General features: G+C 47.2%; 2 long non-coding RNA genes across 5 annotated transcripts in view; one reads left to right on the top strand and one right to left on the bottom strand.

The window, feature by feature from the left end:
• The window catches only part of LOC112132698 (uncharacterized), a 64,481-nt gene extending 53,887 nt beyond the window's left edge, over positions 1-10,594 (bottom strand). Inside the window, exons 1-2 of one of the 3 annotated variants that reach the window (XR_002914417.3) lie at positions 10,367-10,594; positions 9,484-9,590 (exon numbers count right to left, since the gene is read on the bottom strand). This is a non-coding gene — a long non-coding RNA (uncharacterized LOC112132698). The remainder of the gene's footprint in view (positions 1-9,483; positions 9,591-10,366) is intronic. The other 2 variants (XR_008523251.2, XR_008523250.2) reach the window with 2 other exon arrangements.
• Positions 10,558-15,378, top strand: LOC129058232 (uncharacterized). 2 transcript variants are annotated; one of them, XR_008523252.2, is made up of 5 exons: positions 10,558-10,944; positions 11,614-11,787; positions 13,478-13,575; positions 14,791-14,930; positions 15,078-15,378. It is a non-coding gene; the product is annotated as an uncharacterized LOC129058232 (long non-coding RNA). The 2 variants fall into 2 exon arrangements; XR_008523253.2 differs by having other exon boundaries at positions 15,071-15,372.
• The last annotated feature ends 1,249 nt before the right edge of the window (positions 15,379-16,627 follow it).

The raw sequence follows: 16,627 nt of genomic DNA, 5'->3' as shown, positions 1-16,627 counted from the left end.
CTTGGATTAGGGCTCACCCTAATGACCTCATTTTAACTTGATTACATCTGCAATGACCCTATTTCCGAATAAAGTCATACTCACAGGTACCGAGGGTTAAGACTTCAATACCCTTTGGTGGGTACACATTTGAACTCTTAACTAGAGATAGCTGAGAGAATCAGATTCATTCTTGACCTTTTAGAATACAAACCATGCTGACTAGAGACCCATGCATAACTAGCAATAACCCACGTTGCAAGGGCAAGCACAATTTGGGAATGCCTCGTGGGCAGAAGCGCAGTGTCACTAGCCTTCAGAGGATGTGTAGAATTTTGACAGTTGGAAGCAGGGCGGATGACATTCCAGACAGAAGCAGAGTGAGCAAAGGCAAGAAGGCCAGAAGGCAGAAGAACTCTTAAGGGCTGAGGAGCTGCTCTGCAGCTGAGCAGGAGTGAAGATTTGACAGCGAGGTTGTTGCCAGGTGCAGGAGGTATTGATTGCTAGTCTAAGGAAGTTGCACTAGATTCTTGGAACAGACGCTATCAGTATCTGAGGTCAGGTGAAGGTGGGGAGTATGAGTCTGGGTGAGGCTGCTCCCATTGCTCAAGGGCAAGCCTCAGGAGAAGGCTGCAGATGTGAGCCTTTACCTGCAGCAATGCAGGCAGCGGCTTGGAAATGGGGGTAGAAAAAAGACCCCGTGGGATCTGGGTGGGGCACGCCAGCCTCAGCTACACTAGGGAAAATCCAGGTGCCTAGGTCTTGGAGCAGGTGGAATGAAGGACATGGAGATTTGGAGCCAGGTCTGGGCTGAAGTTGTATGTCAGGGATTCATCCCAATACAGAAGATGTTAACAGCTGGTAGTGGAGACCACTGAGACAAAGCATGCGGACTTCAAAGACAAGGACAGAATGAAGATGGGGGTTGCAAGAAACTGAATTAAGGAGATCAGTGTGCCTGAACTCTTTTAATTAGGCATCTGCAGTCACTAGATAATTACCACCAAGGGTGAAAGCTAGTGCCTTGGGGAGTTTCAATAAAACTTGTCCCCAAATCTTCAACATGCTTTAGGGGCAGGAAAAAAAAGTCACACGGCTCCCACATGGCTGAGGTTCATTTTACTAGGGGGCATTTGAGAGATACAAAGTCCTTACTCAAAAAAGTGACCAGGGTTAGTTGAGAGCTTGGGCTCCGGGGTTGGATGCTTAGATCTGGATTTCAACTTTACCAATCATTTAAGTGGGAGGCTCTCACCAAGTTACTTATTGATTTGAGCCTCAATTTCTTCCTCTGTAAAAGATGAAGAATAACAGTACCTATCTAAAAGAGTTGATAAGAAGATGCACTGGGATACTACATATAAAGTGCTTAGGACAATACTGTGCTTTTAATAAATGCTGAATAAGTAATTGTCACATTTAGTCATGTACTATGGCCAATGGGGGGTGGTATTTGTGGTTGGGCTGGAACTTAGGGCATCTCTCAAGTCACCTCCACAGTGATAAAGGGCAGCAGCTCTGGAGCCAAACTGTCTGAGTTCCAATCTTAGCAATGCCACCTGCTAACTCTGAGACTCTGTGCCCTGGTTTTCTTATCTGTAAAATGGGGATGTAAATGGCACCTATTAATCTTGTGGGGTTGTTATGCACATTAAAAGAACCCGTGCATGTAATATGCTCAGAATGGTGCCTGACATGTAGTGAGTGCTCAAGAAGTGCTTATCATAATGATTATTATCCCTGCTATTCCTTCTTCTAAGCTCAGACACAACAATGGCCAACCTCACAATGCACACAGCTCCATCCAGTAAGCTAGGATTCCCAAATGGAATGGTCACCAAAGATGTTACACCAGACAATTTGGACCTTAAGCAGAGAAGAAAATAATATATATTATTTGCTGCATGGCTCTAGCTCACATCTCTGTGTGTGGGAGCCCGCATTTATCAGATGGTCTCTAGAGAAACTCTTCACTCTGCAAGGCTCTCAGTTGGGAGTGAAGCCCTGATTTTACCATATTTTAGAGTAACTCACATAAACTCTGGGGTCCAAGTCATTCAGTCTTTAAGCAATAGCCTGTCAGAAGAAGCACAGAGACAAAGCCTTAAGTCATCTTTGAAGGAGGTTGAAGGGGCTCCCGTCCACCTGACAGGCCTTCTTTCTGTGGCTGGAAGTGGCCCTGGAACCTCTGATCCCTTGCCCATTTTCAATTCTTCATTTTCAACTTTCTACTCCAGCTTTTGCAGACATTCAGGCTTCAAGGTCCCTGTCTTTGAAAGCTATTCTTCTTCCTTCCCCCTTCCCAGACCTGTCTCTCTTCTTCATCCTCCTTCCCAGACCTCCTGATGCCACAGCATGAAGTCTTGGAATGGGCTGGCTGAACTGACCCTCATTAGAGGGCCACGAGGAGGAGGAACTGAAAGGTGAAGACAAAATTCCCCTTGGACATAGGGATACACTGGGGGCGAGGGAGGTGGGAGGCCCTTACGTGCTCTTATCTCAAACCATGCTCTCTGCTTCTCATGGGCACCAGCTACACCCATCTCCTTATGTGGCCCACGTAGGCTGCGTGCTCTTCCAATTATCTGCCTTTACTTATACAGCTCCCTCTGCCAGTAATGTTCTTCTCCCTCTCTTGTTACATCTCATTCTTCAAGTTTCAGCATAAACACATCCTTTTCAGAGAAGCCTTTGCAAATCAACTTCTCCAAGTTGCCCCATCCCTCTCCCCGTTTTTCTCTCAGCATTCTCTTAGTTTGTCTTCCCTTTGTAGCATTTACTGTAATTTGTGGTTCTTTCATTTGTTTACTTTTTTTTTCTATCAGCCTCTTCAGAATCCAAGCTCCAAGTTCCATGAAAACAGAGACATTACAGAAGCATCCCCAGGGCTGGGCACTTAGTAGGGCTCTCAGTAAATAGTTATGAATAAACAAATAACGGAATGATTGTTTTACATCTTCAACTCACGATCAGTGTGACTCTGGAAAACTCAACCATTCTGGGCTTTATTCACAACTAAAGGGATGGCAAAATTTACTCTTCCTCCAGAGGCGGTCGTGAGGACCAGCCCCATAAGGCAACCACAAAACACCTCAAAATGCAAAAAGCTTTACTATGTAGAAGTATTAGTGAGCTTTAAAAGCTGAAAGTTTGAAAAGATGTAAACAGCACTGAATGGTGCGTGTTGCTGTGTAGTAGGGTACATTTTGTTGGTGCATTCTCTTGTTTTGAGTTTTCACCCATTTCACCCTGCCCTGACCCACAGTATTTCGGAAGGAGCACACCCAAGGAGCAGTGTGCAAGTAGGCAAATCATCTGCCGCTAACTGCTGCCCCTCACCTACTGTCAGCTGCTGTCTACATAGACAGCAGCTTTCCAAGAAAAATATACATCACTCTCTACTGCTGGTCTGGCTTGTCATTATCATATTGTTCAGCTCTAGCCCCATTAAACATCCCTCTGACTGCAACTAAACGGTCTACAAGGCAGAAACCTCGCCTGGCCTTCCCAGAAAACAGGCAAGGTTTTGCAGAAGAGTGGAACGCTCTGCCGCCATCTCCACCCTAAAGCAGAAGAAAAACAACCTAAGCCCCCAGCCTCGTCACACTACAGTTTGGCTATTATTTAACTGACTAAATGCCCGCTTTTCATATTTGCACCTGGAGTAACAAATCAATCTCATCTGCTTGCCAAGCGCTCTCCTGCCTTGTGATTAGCAGGCAGTGCTGAGACTGACAGAGAGGTGTTGGGGCCTGGGCTAACCCTCTTGCATCCTGTTCTAGCACCTAAAATTGATCTTGCTTCTTGCATTTCTCCTCTCCTTTCTTCCCCACTCATCTATTTCCCACCCCACAGACTGCACTTATTTAGGGCTTGGGAAGACATGGCCATGTCCTTGATTTATTTCAAATGAGCGGAAAATCAATAATCTAGATACATCCCCTGTGTGCCTGGTTGAATGTATCTTAATTTTGTCCCATCCAGGGAGGGTAGCACTGTCTCTCTGTATGCCTGCAGCATCCACAGGAAAAAAGACTGGTGGATTACCACCACTGCAGAATGTTCTGGAGCAGTACTGTCCAATAAACTTTCAGCAATGATCAGGCTATTCTATATCTGTACTGTCCAATATGGTAGCCACCAGCCAGTGACACATGGCAATTGAGCAGTTGAAATGTATGTAGCTAGTGCAACTGAGGAGCTGAATTTTTAATTTAATTTAAATCTAAATAACCTCCTATGGTTAGTGGCTATGGTATTGAACTATGCAGTCCTGGAGCAGGGCTTTTCAAACCTGTGTGAATAGGAATCTTCATGTTAAAATGCAGATTCTTCTTTTTTTTTCTTTTTTTGAGACAGAGTTTCATCCTTGTTGCCCAGGCTGGAGTGCAATGGCACAATCTTGGCTCACTGCAACCTCTGCCTCCCGGCTTCAAGCGATTCTCCTGCCTCAGCCTCCCAAGTAGCTGGGATTACAGGCATGCACCACCACACCCGGCTAATTTTCTGTTTTTAGTACAGACGGGGTTTCTCCATGTTGGTCAGGCTGGTCTTGAGCTCCCAACCTCAGGTGATCCGTCCACCTTGGAATCCACACAAGTTTGAAAAGCCCTGCTCCAGAACCTCACAGTCTAATACCATAGCCACTAACCACATGAGGTTATATAAAAAGGAATGAGATCATGTCCTTTGCAGGGACATAGATGAAGCTAGAAGCCATCATCCTCAGCAGACTAACACAGGAAGAGAAAACCAAACACTGCATATTCTCACTCATAAGTGGGAGTTGAACATTGAGAACACGTGGACACAGAGAGGGAAACAGCACACACCAGGGCCTGTTGAGGGGTAGAGGGTGAGGGGAGGGAATTAGAGGACAGGTCAACAGGTGCAGCAAACCACCATGGCACACATATACCTATATAACAAAACTGCACGTTCTGCACATGTATCCCCCTTTTTTAGAAGAAATAAAATAAAAAACAAAATAAAATTTAAAAGAACAATAAAATGCAGATTCTGAAACAGTAGATCTGGGAAAAGGCCTGAGAGTCTGCATTTTTAACAAGCTTCTCAAGGATGTTGATGCTACCAATCTCTGCTCCAGCCTTTGAGTAGCTGGGGACTGGACTGTTGGTTCTCAAACTTGATTGCACACTGGGCTTCCCAGGGGAGCTTTAAAAAATACTAATGCCTGGGTCCCGCCCGGGTGACTCTGATGTAATTGGTGAGGGTGCAGCCTGGGCATCTGGATTTTTTAAAAGTTCCAAGAGGATTCTAGTCAGCAGCCTTGGCCACTCACACTGCATTGCAAATGACCTAGTTAATGCTTTTTAAAATAACCCGTCATCGCAGAGAACAGAGCACTAGCTTATACTAATCTCTGAAGGGATCTTATTGGTTCATGGCCAAATCTTCAGGGAGTTTAGACTGATTTTGCCCATCCTGACTAGAATGGAAGCAAGCTTTTTAAGGTCAATCCAATCAGAGCATGTGCAGCTCTGGAGATGGGGTGGGGTGGGGACTTGGGAGTTGGGAGGTCTGTAAGAATCATCCCAGGAGATATCCAGCCTATATCTGCCAGCTCTATCCTAGCCCCAACCTGGAATTCTATGTCACTACAAAGCCCTACCTGTGCCAACCCCTCCTAGTCCTTCTACCAGAGACTAAAAGCCACACGGATTTCAGACCTTAGGCTTCTGGACCAAAGTTCCTGCATTTGAACTCTAATTCTGCTGCTCATTAGGTTTGTAACTTGTGCAAGTTACCTACACTATCTGGGCCTTGATTCTCTCATCTGTAAAATGGGAATACGTATAGTACCTTTCTCCCAGACTTGTGTGAAGGTTGGCCTAGTTCCCAGCACTGTGTGACAGTTCTAAGTGTCAGCTTTGTCATTAATCCCTCCCCGCATATCTTTTCCATCCTCTGTGCTCGAATCCCACTGAACTTCTAGTTTTTTTGTTTGTTTGTTTGTTTGTTTTTTGATATGGAGTCTTGCTCTGTTGCCCAGGGTGGAGTGCAGTGGTGTAATTTCAGCTCACTGCGAGTTCCACCTCCGGGGTTCACGCTATTCTCCTGCCTCAGCCTCCCGAGTAGCTGGAACTACGGGCGCCTGCCATCACTCCTGGCTAATTTTTTTTGTATTTTTAGTAGAGACAGGGTTTCACTGTATTAGCCAGGATGGTCTTGATCTCCTGACCTGTGATCTGCCTGCCTCAGCCTCCCAAAGTGCTGGGATTACAGGTGTGAGTCACCGCACCCGGCCTCCTTCTAGTTTCTTAAGCCCACCACACTCCTGCTCACCCAGCACACTGGCATATGCTGGTGTTTCCTGCACGGATTTATTTCCATCTCCTTTAGGCTTACTTGATGCCTCCCAACTTTCCTTAGATCAGCCCAACTATCACTTCCCTTGGAAACTCTCTTGTCTCTAATCCTTCTCAGCCCACGCTTATTAGCACTTAGTGTGGTCAATGTTTAATCATTCAATACACATTGTTTGAGCACCTACTATATCCCATGCATTGTTTTCTACTCTGGGAATTTTGTTCTCTGCAGAGAACAATAAAAGATTTTATGAAAAGAAAAATCTGTATTCTTATGAAGCTTACATTCTGGGAGAGATGGTCTATAAACAGAGAAGTATGCTAGAGAGATAAAAAGAGCAGGAATGTTGACAGAGTGAGTGGCCAAGAAGGCCATAAGTGAAGAGGGATGATTGTGAAAAGGCCTAGAGGAAGTATGGAGGAAGCCGGGCAGACACCTTGCAGGGACAAGCATTCCAGGCAGAGGGAACAGCAAGTGCAAAGGCAAAATTGCAACATCACATTTTGTGTAATCATTGGATTAATCTTTAATGCATCAACACAGATCACAAACTCTATGGCAGAGGGCAGGAATCATACTTTTTTGTTCTTAGCACCCAGCTCCTTGGCATGTAGTTAGGCACTAAATATATGTGGAATGAATCCACTCACTGAGCATTCTGGAATTTCTAGAGAATGTGTGTTAGGGATAGGGGTGGGGAGTGGTTTGTATTCACTCAAGAATCTTTCATCAATATCAATACCTGTCACTTGTTGAAAATAACTGTGTCAGGAGAAAAATCTCTTGAAATGGAATACGGTTCTTTTCTTTTTCACATTTCCTTTAAATGGTCTCCCTTCTACCCAGCCAGAGGGATCCATCACACTGGAGAGGATTAGGACTGTGTGGCAGGAATGCAGAGAGGAAGAAAGAGCTGATGTTCAGATTTCAACTCCTGAAATAGGCACTCGAAGCCCATTTCCGAGAATTCAATAGGCATGAAAGGCAGTGCTTCTGATGTACAAAACTGGTGTTTGTGAAAGGAAAACATTTAATACCTTTATAGAAATGGGTTTTTTCTTCCTCCATATGAAAAGGTAAGGCTGTGAAAGAGGAGGACACACATGTATCTATAAGAAATAGATTCCAAAGCAAGTAGATGCCATAGGGAACCCAGACCAGCTGGGAGGGAGAAGGGTTGGAGGGGTTGGAGGGGTTGGAGAAGGGGGAGCTGCAGGGCCCTGGAAGGTCTCTCTGAAGCAAGGCTTTAAGCAGTGAGCAGTGGCCTAGACCCCTTTATCAGTCAGCATCCCCACCAACTGCTCAACCAAAGAGACTTCAGTGGGGGGAACTATTGACAAAGGTGTGGGCAGGGGAAAGGAACCAGCAAGGGAGGTTGTGGCACTCAGACACCAGCAACCATGGGAAGCCCTTATGTTCCTCAGCCTGCAGGGACAAGGGGAGCGGGGCCATGACTCTGATCCCAGGAAGAGCTGTCAGCGCTACTGCCTGAGCCATGGTGCTGAGGCAGGGAGGGAATGGGAAAGGATTAACCCCACCTACCTCTTCTCCCACCCTCAGAACTCCCGAGGGCTCCTCCCAAAGACCAAGGCACCTAATGTATGGCAGGTCCTTTGGGATGCCCCACACCATGCCCCCTGGGTCTGCTTCTCATAAAGTTCAGACTCTCGCAACAGCACCCCACCTCAAGTGCACCCACTTTCTGCTCAGGATCGTCCTTGAAGACAGGGAGGCCTCTCAGCCAGTGCATATGTGAAGCCCAGAAATGCAGGGCAGTGAAAGCCCTCACAGGCAGCTCTGGTTCTGTGCGGCCCGGGAGCTGATGGACAGATACTGCCCAGTGAAAGGCTCCAGGCATCTTGTACCCATCTCAGAGGTCCTAGCAGAATCTTTGTCTCAGACAACATACCCTTAAATTGACTCTCCCTGCTTTCCTGTCCTCTTTCCCTGTTCCCTGTCTCTGAGTCCTGAGATCAGCTCTACCACAGGTTGGGTTCTCTGCAAGAAGACTCTGAGATGGAATATGGGGTGCAAGGTGTTTATCAGGGAATCAATGCCTGTGAAAGGAATGGGGAGGAAGTAGATTTGGGCAGAGGGAGAAGCTGAGATGTGATGCAGGGATATAGGATCAGCCAAGCCTTGGGTAGCCCAGCAGGTTGCTGGGAGCATGTCCTGAGTCTCCCGTGGGATGAATGGCCGGGCTTCTGTGCCCCCATGCAGATGAGGATGTGAGCAGCCCAGGAGGGCGTGTTCCATGGCTGTCTCTGTAGTTGAGGCAAATCCTGAAGGAGCCAACAGGGGGGCAATCAGTCCCTCCTGGAAGGGGGCCTGCATGGGGAGCTCCACATTCACCATAAGCTCCCCAAGAAACAGGCTGCCCTCACATCCTTATCTGGGGCTCTGCTTTTGGGAGAGCCCAGATAAAGACACTGGGTGAGGTACTGCCGGGGTCAGCATCCCAGGGCACAGAGAGGATAGAGAAGGGCAGAGAACAGATTTGGGGGTTGAGGGAAGCACATCCATTCGACAAGCACAGCTGACATCCAGTGCTGGAGGCCCAGAGGTGCCCAGTGTGTGCAAGGCTGCCCTCCTGCCTCCTTGCTGAGTGGACACCCTCCCCCTCTTCTAGCACTCAGAGGACCCCGCCCAGGAAAGCCTTCCTGCTTTTACTAGGGAGGAACAGAAACTGCTTGATCTCCCCAACAAGTGCCACCTGAGCTAGAGGGGAGTAAAATCTACCCTCATTTGGGGACTGTCTTATTTATATCTTTTACAACATTAAACAGAAGAAAGCATCACTTAGCAGGTGCCCACCCTGATATCCAGCACCACCCTTTGCATTTGCGATGATTACCTCCTTTAACACAGGTGGAAAATGTGACTCAGAGAGGTTAAGTAACTTACCCAAAGTCACACAGCCAAAACCCAACAGAGCCAGGATTTAGAGACATTCTGATTGACTTCACATTCCATGTAGATGGCACTATGAGGCACTGTCGCAGAAAGTTTTCTGCACACATATTCCCCCGTCCTACTCTCCAAGGCAGAGCAGAAGCCTGGGCTCTGGGCTTTTCTGGTTTGGGATGCCTTAATCAGACCTCCAGCCCAAGCCAGTTTTCAGCGGCTTCTCCCGCGTTCCCAGCCTGTCTTCAATCTCGCCGCAGCAGCCCCTACCTTGTTCATCACCAGCTTTCCTTCTCGTGCCTCCTCTAATTTTGCTCCATATCCTTTATGATAAGCCATTGCATAGAGGGTGATTTACAGCCTCCACTCTCATCTGCCTAGGGTTTAAAAAAAAAAAATAGAAGAATTAAATTGGATCAAGCGCTCCAAGAACCTGTCTCTGACTTCAGCCTCTCTCGTTTACCCAGTGATGCATCACGCTGTGTTCTAATGGCTTCCTAATGGGCAACTTAATCTGTCATTAAACCCACTCACCAAGCGCCCCTTGCCAGACTCCTTGGCCATTGGTCTGCTTGCTGAGCCACGGCGTCTGTGGGGTGGCCCCGTCCTCAGATTGGCAGAAGTTCTAAAAGGAAGCGTATCCTTTCGTCTGGGGTCCCAGGCTCAAATGCCGACGGGGCCAGAGAGGTAAGAAAGGTGAGCAGGGCTGGGGGCTGGGACTCTGCGGCCATCTAACGGGCAGCCCCTGCTCGGCCCCTCTCATCGCTGACTTATGGGGATCTGGGCCCAGAACTTCCCGTTTCTTGACACAAGTCGGAGATGTAGAAGTGTATGTATAATCTTCCCCTTTTAAAAATGTCAGCATCTATTTAAAAACATTTTTTTTAAACACTGGGCAGTCCAAATAAAACATGGCAGCCAGCAGCTTTGGTCCCCACGGTCAACTCCTTCTTAGAGAGACCCCGAGATACCCCCCTGTGCTGCTCCCGGCCCCGGAGATTGCCTACAGCTCTGCTCAGCACGGGTAAGAGAATAATAAATCGGCCACTTCACTATCCAATTAACAGCCGTTGCTCCCCGCTGGAGGAAGAAAACAAACAGGAAGACCCTGCCCTGTTTTGTTTAGGATCAAACTCGCCTCTGTACCACCTACCGGAGGGACTCTGGGGTTTGAGCTCTGGGGACAAGCGCGTACCCCTGGCTCCGAATGAGCTCCTTTTACGTGTAGGTCCTGGGCACCAAACCACAGCCACCACAAGCCGCGGATGCTTCCCCAGCGGGCCCCGGGAAGGGAAACTCTGTGCAGGGGCAAAGCTGAGTTTTGCAACCAGTGAGCGGGAGCCCGGGGGGCGTGGCCAGGCTGAGGGGATGCGTTGTCCTGGTAACCCGTAACTTCCAGAACCATCCATCCTTTGGGGACTTCCTCTATGGGGCTGAAGGGCTTTCTTTCAGTCTCTCCTCAAGCCCTGTCAACAGCACAGCAACATATTCCCTTAAAATCCTGAAAAGGTGCCACACTTGAGAGGCAGTGTAGAATGTGAACCCTGGAACCAGACCACATAGGATTAGGTGAAAGGCACTTAGCTTCCGCGGGAGCTGGAGCAAGACATTTAACCCCTCCTGCCTCAGTTTTCTTATCTGTCAAGTGGAGATCATAGCTGTGCTGACCCTGAAGGTGAAGATTAAATCAGTTAACATACGTAGCACATCCGCTGTAGTTCCTAGGGCAGGGTAAGTACTATGTAAGTGTCAGGAATGGTAATAATAATTTGGGGGAGCATCCGCTGTCCTCTTAGCTCTGAGAGATAGAGGCTCATCAATCTATGGGATCTCACATTAAGACATAGTTGAGCTGTCTCTGGGATGCCAAACTCCTAGAGTTTATCACTTTCCCCCTCTCCATGTATTGTATCCTCTCCCCTCCATCTACTCTTTGGAACTTTGGAAAGTTCTACCCCCTTTCCAAACCCAACTCCAACAATACTCCTTCATACCACACACAATGTTCTTCACCCTCCTCTGAACTCATTTTATGCTCTATTGGCACACACACAAGAGCACTTATCACAATTTGCCTTAGACAGTAGCTATGTGTGGATATGTCTTATCTCCCTGGAGACCGTGACCTCATCTTATTTTGTATATCCCCCATCGCACTGTGTCTTCGACATAATAGGTGTTAAGTCAATATTTGCTAAAGATACGTTAAGTGAATAAATGAATTAGATTCCCTGAAACAACCAGGGAGATTCACCTGGAGGAAGTCTGAAGTTTGAGAGCTTAGAATTCTCAGAATGGACTTGAACTTGGCCAAGGAAATCTCAGGGGCTATCAATAATAAGCAATAATTATAATAAATAATAAAACACTAGCATTTATTGTGTGTCTGCTGAATGCCAGATGCTGCTCTAAATTATTGACACGGACTATTTTCTGGAATCTTCACACCTGTCTGGTAAGGTTTGTTCTACTTTTGTCATCTCACAATCCCAGCCAAGGATGCTGCAGTTTAGGGGAGTGGAGTAATGTTCCTAAGACACAGCTGGCCAGTGGCAGAGTACGGATTTGAACCAGGTAATTTTGTTCCCATGGAAGCAAATATTTGAGCGCATACAGTTAATTAGGGAAGTGGCCCTAGGGAGCACTGGTAGGGGGATGGGGAAGTGAAACGGAGGGAAGGAAGTAGAGTGAGAGTGTGTTCACAAGCAGGTCATCTCTTTGTGCAATGAAGCTCATTCCCACTGGGGACTAGGGGGAGACTTTGTAGAATAGAACCTGCCTTAGAGCCATCCTCCCAGAGGCTAGGGAGCATGGGCATTTACCCAATTCCCTTCATCTTTGATTGGGGCTGCTCTTGGGGACAACCCCGGGCCAGTGCATGGCCAGTGCATGGACTGAGCATGCTCCTGTGGCTGGAGACAGCCCCAGACAGAGTGGCAGGTTTCCACAGTAAGAAGCTGGTGTTGCGTACAGCAATGGTGAGTGCCAAAGGCAGGAGATAGGAGGCCAACATCATCTTCTACACCAGGGGCTGGTTCCAGAGGCATTCCTCTCCACCAGTCCACAGTCCAGCTCTGCTCACCAAAAAGTTCCTTCCTTCTCTCTCTCTCTCTCTTTCTTTCTTTCCTTCTTTCACAGTTTCACTCTGTCACCCAGGCTGGAGGGCAGTAGCACGATTTTTTCTGCCTCCCGGGTTCAACCAATTCTTGTGCCTCAGCCTCCTGAGTAGCTGGGAATCCAGGTGCCCTGCCACCGTGCCCAGCTAATTTGTGTATTTTTAGTAGAGATGAGGTTTTGCCATGTTGTCCAGGCTGGTCTCGACCTCCTGAGCTCAGGCAATCCACCCATCTCGGCCTTACAAAGTGCTGGGATTACAGGCATGAGCCACCATGCCTGGCCCAGAAAGTCCACTTTCTGATGTTCTTGTCTGGGCAGCAGATGCCTCCTCTAGGCACATTTTAGCCTATTTTTAGTCTCATTATTGTTTCCATAGCCTTGGTGTCCTACTTTGTACTCCTTAACACACACATGTATATCACAAACATAAACCTCTACGGGGCAAGACCTCCCTTCTGGAGGAAGTAAGCAAAGCCTGGAAGGTTGAAGTACCTTGATGAGAACCACCTGGATGGCTCATGGCTCATGGCAGTGCAGTGGCCAGGCCTTAGCATCCAGAGAGTCAGGCATGAGTTTTGTTTTATTTTTATGTATTTGTTTATTTGGGGGGTAAAAATATTGTCCTGTTGAACAGCCTGATGAATATTAGAAATGAGCTCTTATTGGTGAAATTTAAAAAATTCCCAAGACACGTGGATGGGCTTCAACCTTTTGGAGCTGTGCCACATAGACATGCAGGTAGGTAGGCCGCTTCCCTAATACTGTTCTGTTTTTTTAGACGGAGTCTTGTTCTGTCACCCAGGCTGGAGTGCAGTGGCACAATCTCTGCTCACTGAACCTCTGCCTCCCAGGTTCAAGCGATTCTCATGCCTCTGCTTCCTGAGTAGCTGGGATTACAGGTGCACCACCACACCAGCTAATTTTTGTATTTTTAGTAGAGACGGGGTTTCACCATGTTGGCCAGGCTGGTCTTGAACTCCTGACCTCAGGTGATCTGCCTGCCTCGGCCTCCCAAAGTGCTAGGCTTAAAGGTGTGAGCCACCGCGCCCGGCCCCTAATACTATTCTGGCATATGGGTCATGGAAGAACAGAGAATAGCCCACCAGGAAGCCCCATGCCCACTTCATTTCCCCTCCTGATTTTGCAGACAGCCCTTCTGCAGGCAGTATAGGCCAGAAGTGAAGAACTTGGAGAACAAACAGACCTGGGTCCAAATCCTGGTTGGATCTGCTATGAAGACCTTGGGTGAGTTATGAAATCACTCTGAGGTTTGGGCTTCTCACTAATAAAATGGGTATAAACAACACTATCTACCTGATAGGGTTGTTGTGGGCATTAAATAAAGTACATGCACATAACACCAGGTACTGTGCCCAGATGGAGACTGACCAGAGACAATTTGGTAGAAGACAACCCCAGGTTCTTTTGCAGTATGTGCAGAGCAGCCAGTGAAGAGGTTTGAGGTGCCAAGGGTTTGCCACTCTCTACGTGGCTTTGTTTCTGAGCTTTAAAGAAAGGGACTCTCTACCACACACAGGAGGGCTTATCAATTATTACTGTTTTAGCAAGCAGGCACAAGAACAGTTCACATGGCCTATTTTGCTGCAGCCACCACCTAGCATGAAAAGATTCATTCGTGAGAGCATTAAATGATTTTTGTCTAGTAATTTTCTTAGGGTAAAGTCTATAGACTCCCCTGCATTCTTCTATCATGTTCATGAAAACATGTGGCATGTCTCTCCAGGATTTAAGCCAATCCATATATTGTGAATGCCTTAATTTCACCAATGAAAGCCCATTTCTGATGTGCATTGAGCTGGTCAACAGGCCAATACTTACACACAGACATGCACACTCTCATATCTGACATTCTGGGTGCTAGATAACAAAGCTTTCATTGTTACTCAAGAGGTGGGAAACAAGGACTTGCAGCAGTCAGCTCTAGAATAAGCTTTCTGGTCTTCCTTGAACCATTCATTCTTTCATTCTTTTTTTTTTTTTTTTGAGATGGAGTCTCACTCTGTCACCCAGGCTGGAGTGCAGTGGCACAACCTCGGCTCACTGCAACCTCCGCCTCCTGGGTTCAAATGATTCTCCTGCCTCAGCCTCCTGAGTAGCTGGGACTACAGGCAGGCACCACCAAGCCCAGCTAATTTTTTTTTTTTTTTTTTTGTATATTTGTAGAGATGGGGTTTCACCATGTTAGGCAGGCTGGTCTTGAACTCCTGACCTCAAGAGATCTGCCCACCTCAGCCTCCCAAAGTAGTGGGATTACAGGCATGAGTGTGGCTCGGCTGAACCATTCATTCTTGACTGGGCTGCTCATCATTACTGGGTTATAGATTAAGCAAAATCAATATCACACTACCTATGCTGAAGGACTTTAAAGGAAAGCAGAAACATCCTAAGCCCAGAAGACAATTAGCATTCAGTAACTGATAGCTCTTACTGTCGGGACAGGGCCGTCCCACGTCACCACCTCTACTTGACCCTGACTCTCCAAACTGGAACTACTTTTATGAAGCACAGGCTAAAGTGGTGAAAAAGCAAGCAACTGTACAATCTTCACTCAATTAACACTTGCTGAGGCTGAGATAAAGGTTTGTATTTCCTATGCAGCATGATTAGGAAAAAGGAGGAATGGTGGGTGGAGGCTGTGATGAGCTACCGAAATCATCCTTAAGGAGAGAGGCACTTAGGCCCCCAGCTGCTGGGAGAGCTGCCTGCTGACAGCCCTCAGTTGTCAGCACCCTAGGGGATTGCCTTGGTGGAAGAGAGCTGCCTCCTTGCCACTGTCATGCCCCCTTCCATGGAGGGCTGCATCTAATGACTGATCGACAAAAGGGTGTGGAGTCCGGAGCCTCTCAGCCTCAACTTGGATGACTCGGAAAGATATTCCCAGCAAAGAATTCCCTGTCGAGTGGGCTGAGACCTTCCTCGTGACTACACTGTAGCTCAGTTTCTCCCTCTGCCCAATTTGACTTCCTTCCCTTCCCAATTCTCCAGATGTTGATCCCATGAGAACTCCCTAATAAACCTCCTGCTCGCTAATCTCCATCTTAGAGTGTGCTTTCTGGGAAATCTACCCTGCAAAAAGGAGGGAAGGGAAAAGTTGAGCTTGTAGGGGAGGAACATGTTTTCCTCGACCCTCGTCGGATCCCTGGTTTCATCTGAAAATTAAATTGACAAAGGTTAACAGAAGAAGAGCATGTAATTTATTTCATACAAGTTTTACGTGACACAGCAGCCTTTATAGGAAAATGAAGACCCCCCCAAAAAAACAGTTAAACAGTTACCAGGTTTGGGGAAGAGTGGAAAATGGAAAACCATGATAGGACAAAAGGATGTGGGCTATGAGTAGTGAGCTGGGGACACGTAGCAAGGCCTGTTCATGTGGATTCCTCTCAGGGTTCCTCTGTCTTCAGAGAGAAGGATGCGCCTTGCTCCTGGTACAGGGAGGGGACCTCTCACCTGAGGGGCTTATGACCTGCTTCAGGGAAGGTCAGAGAGTCCTTCCTGCACCTGCTGTTTCTCAAATTCCTTCAGCTTTAAATATTCAATATACCAAGGTACCATATGTTGGAGTAGCGTGTTCAGAAGCTCCTGAAACTGCGGCACAACGTATGTTATTCAGAATTCAGATCTGGAGCTCATGGAGGGCCTGGGATTGTGATTGTCTTAATAGCAGTGTGAGGACCACCTTTGAAGCCAGGTCCCCAAGGGTCAGCACATAGAGGATTTTATGTTTCCAAGCTTCTTCCAGTTAATAGCTAGCAGATGCCAGATTCAAACCTCAAGACAACTTGCCCCTGGAACCTCTCCCTTCTCAGTCTTCTTTCAAATATCTTCCAGTAAACCAAGTGCTCAGGAACGAGGCTTCCAATGCAAATGGATTCTGCCATGCTCAGAGTAAAGCAGGGCTTTGGAGAGCCTTACAGCTCACTGGTTCAGACCTGATACTCTCAGATGAGGACACCAAGGCCTGGAATGGAGTATGGACAAATCCAAGGTCTAAATGACTTTGTGGTGGAGCTGGGACACAGACCCAGACCTCTCAGCTCTGTCTTGAATTTTCTAATTTATTCAGCCCCATCACATGGGAGTGGTGGGGCAAGAATACTCAAAATCCCACCAGCCTGGGCAAAGGCCCTTTCAACAGTAATAACACATTTTAGTGAGCATTTACTCTGTGGCAGGAGTCAGATTACACTCTTTGGCTTGTTTAAACCGTAATCTCATTGAATTTTTACAATTATCTGATAAAAATAGATACTATACCCATTTTATAGAAGACGAA

The sequence above is a fragment of the Pongo abelii genome, chromosome 2, assembly GCF_028885655.2.
Source record: "Pongo abelii isolate AG06213 chromosome 2, NHGRI_mPonAbe1-v2.0_pri, whole genome shotgun sequence".
NCBI classification, from domain to species: domain Eukaryota; kingdom Metazoa; phylum Chordata; class Mammalia; order Primates; family Hominidae; genus Pongo; species Pongo abelii.
Note: the sequence above shows the minus strand (reverse complement) of the source record. Positions and strands in the feature narration are given on the sequence as shown.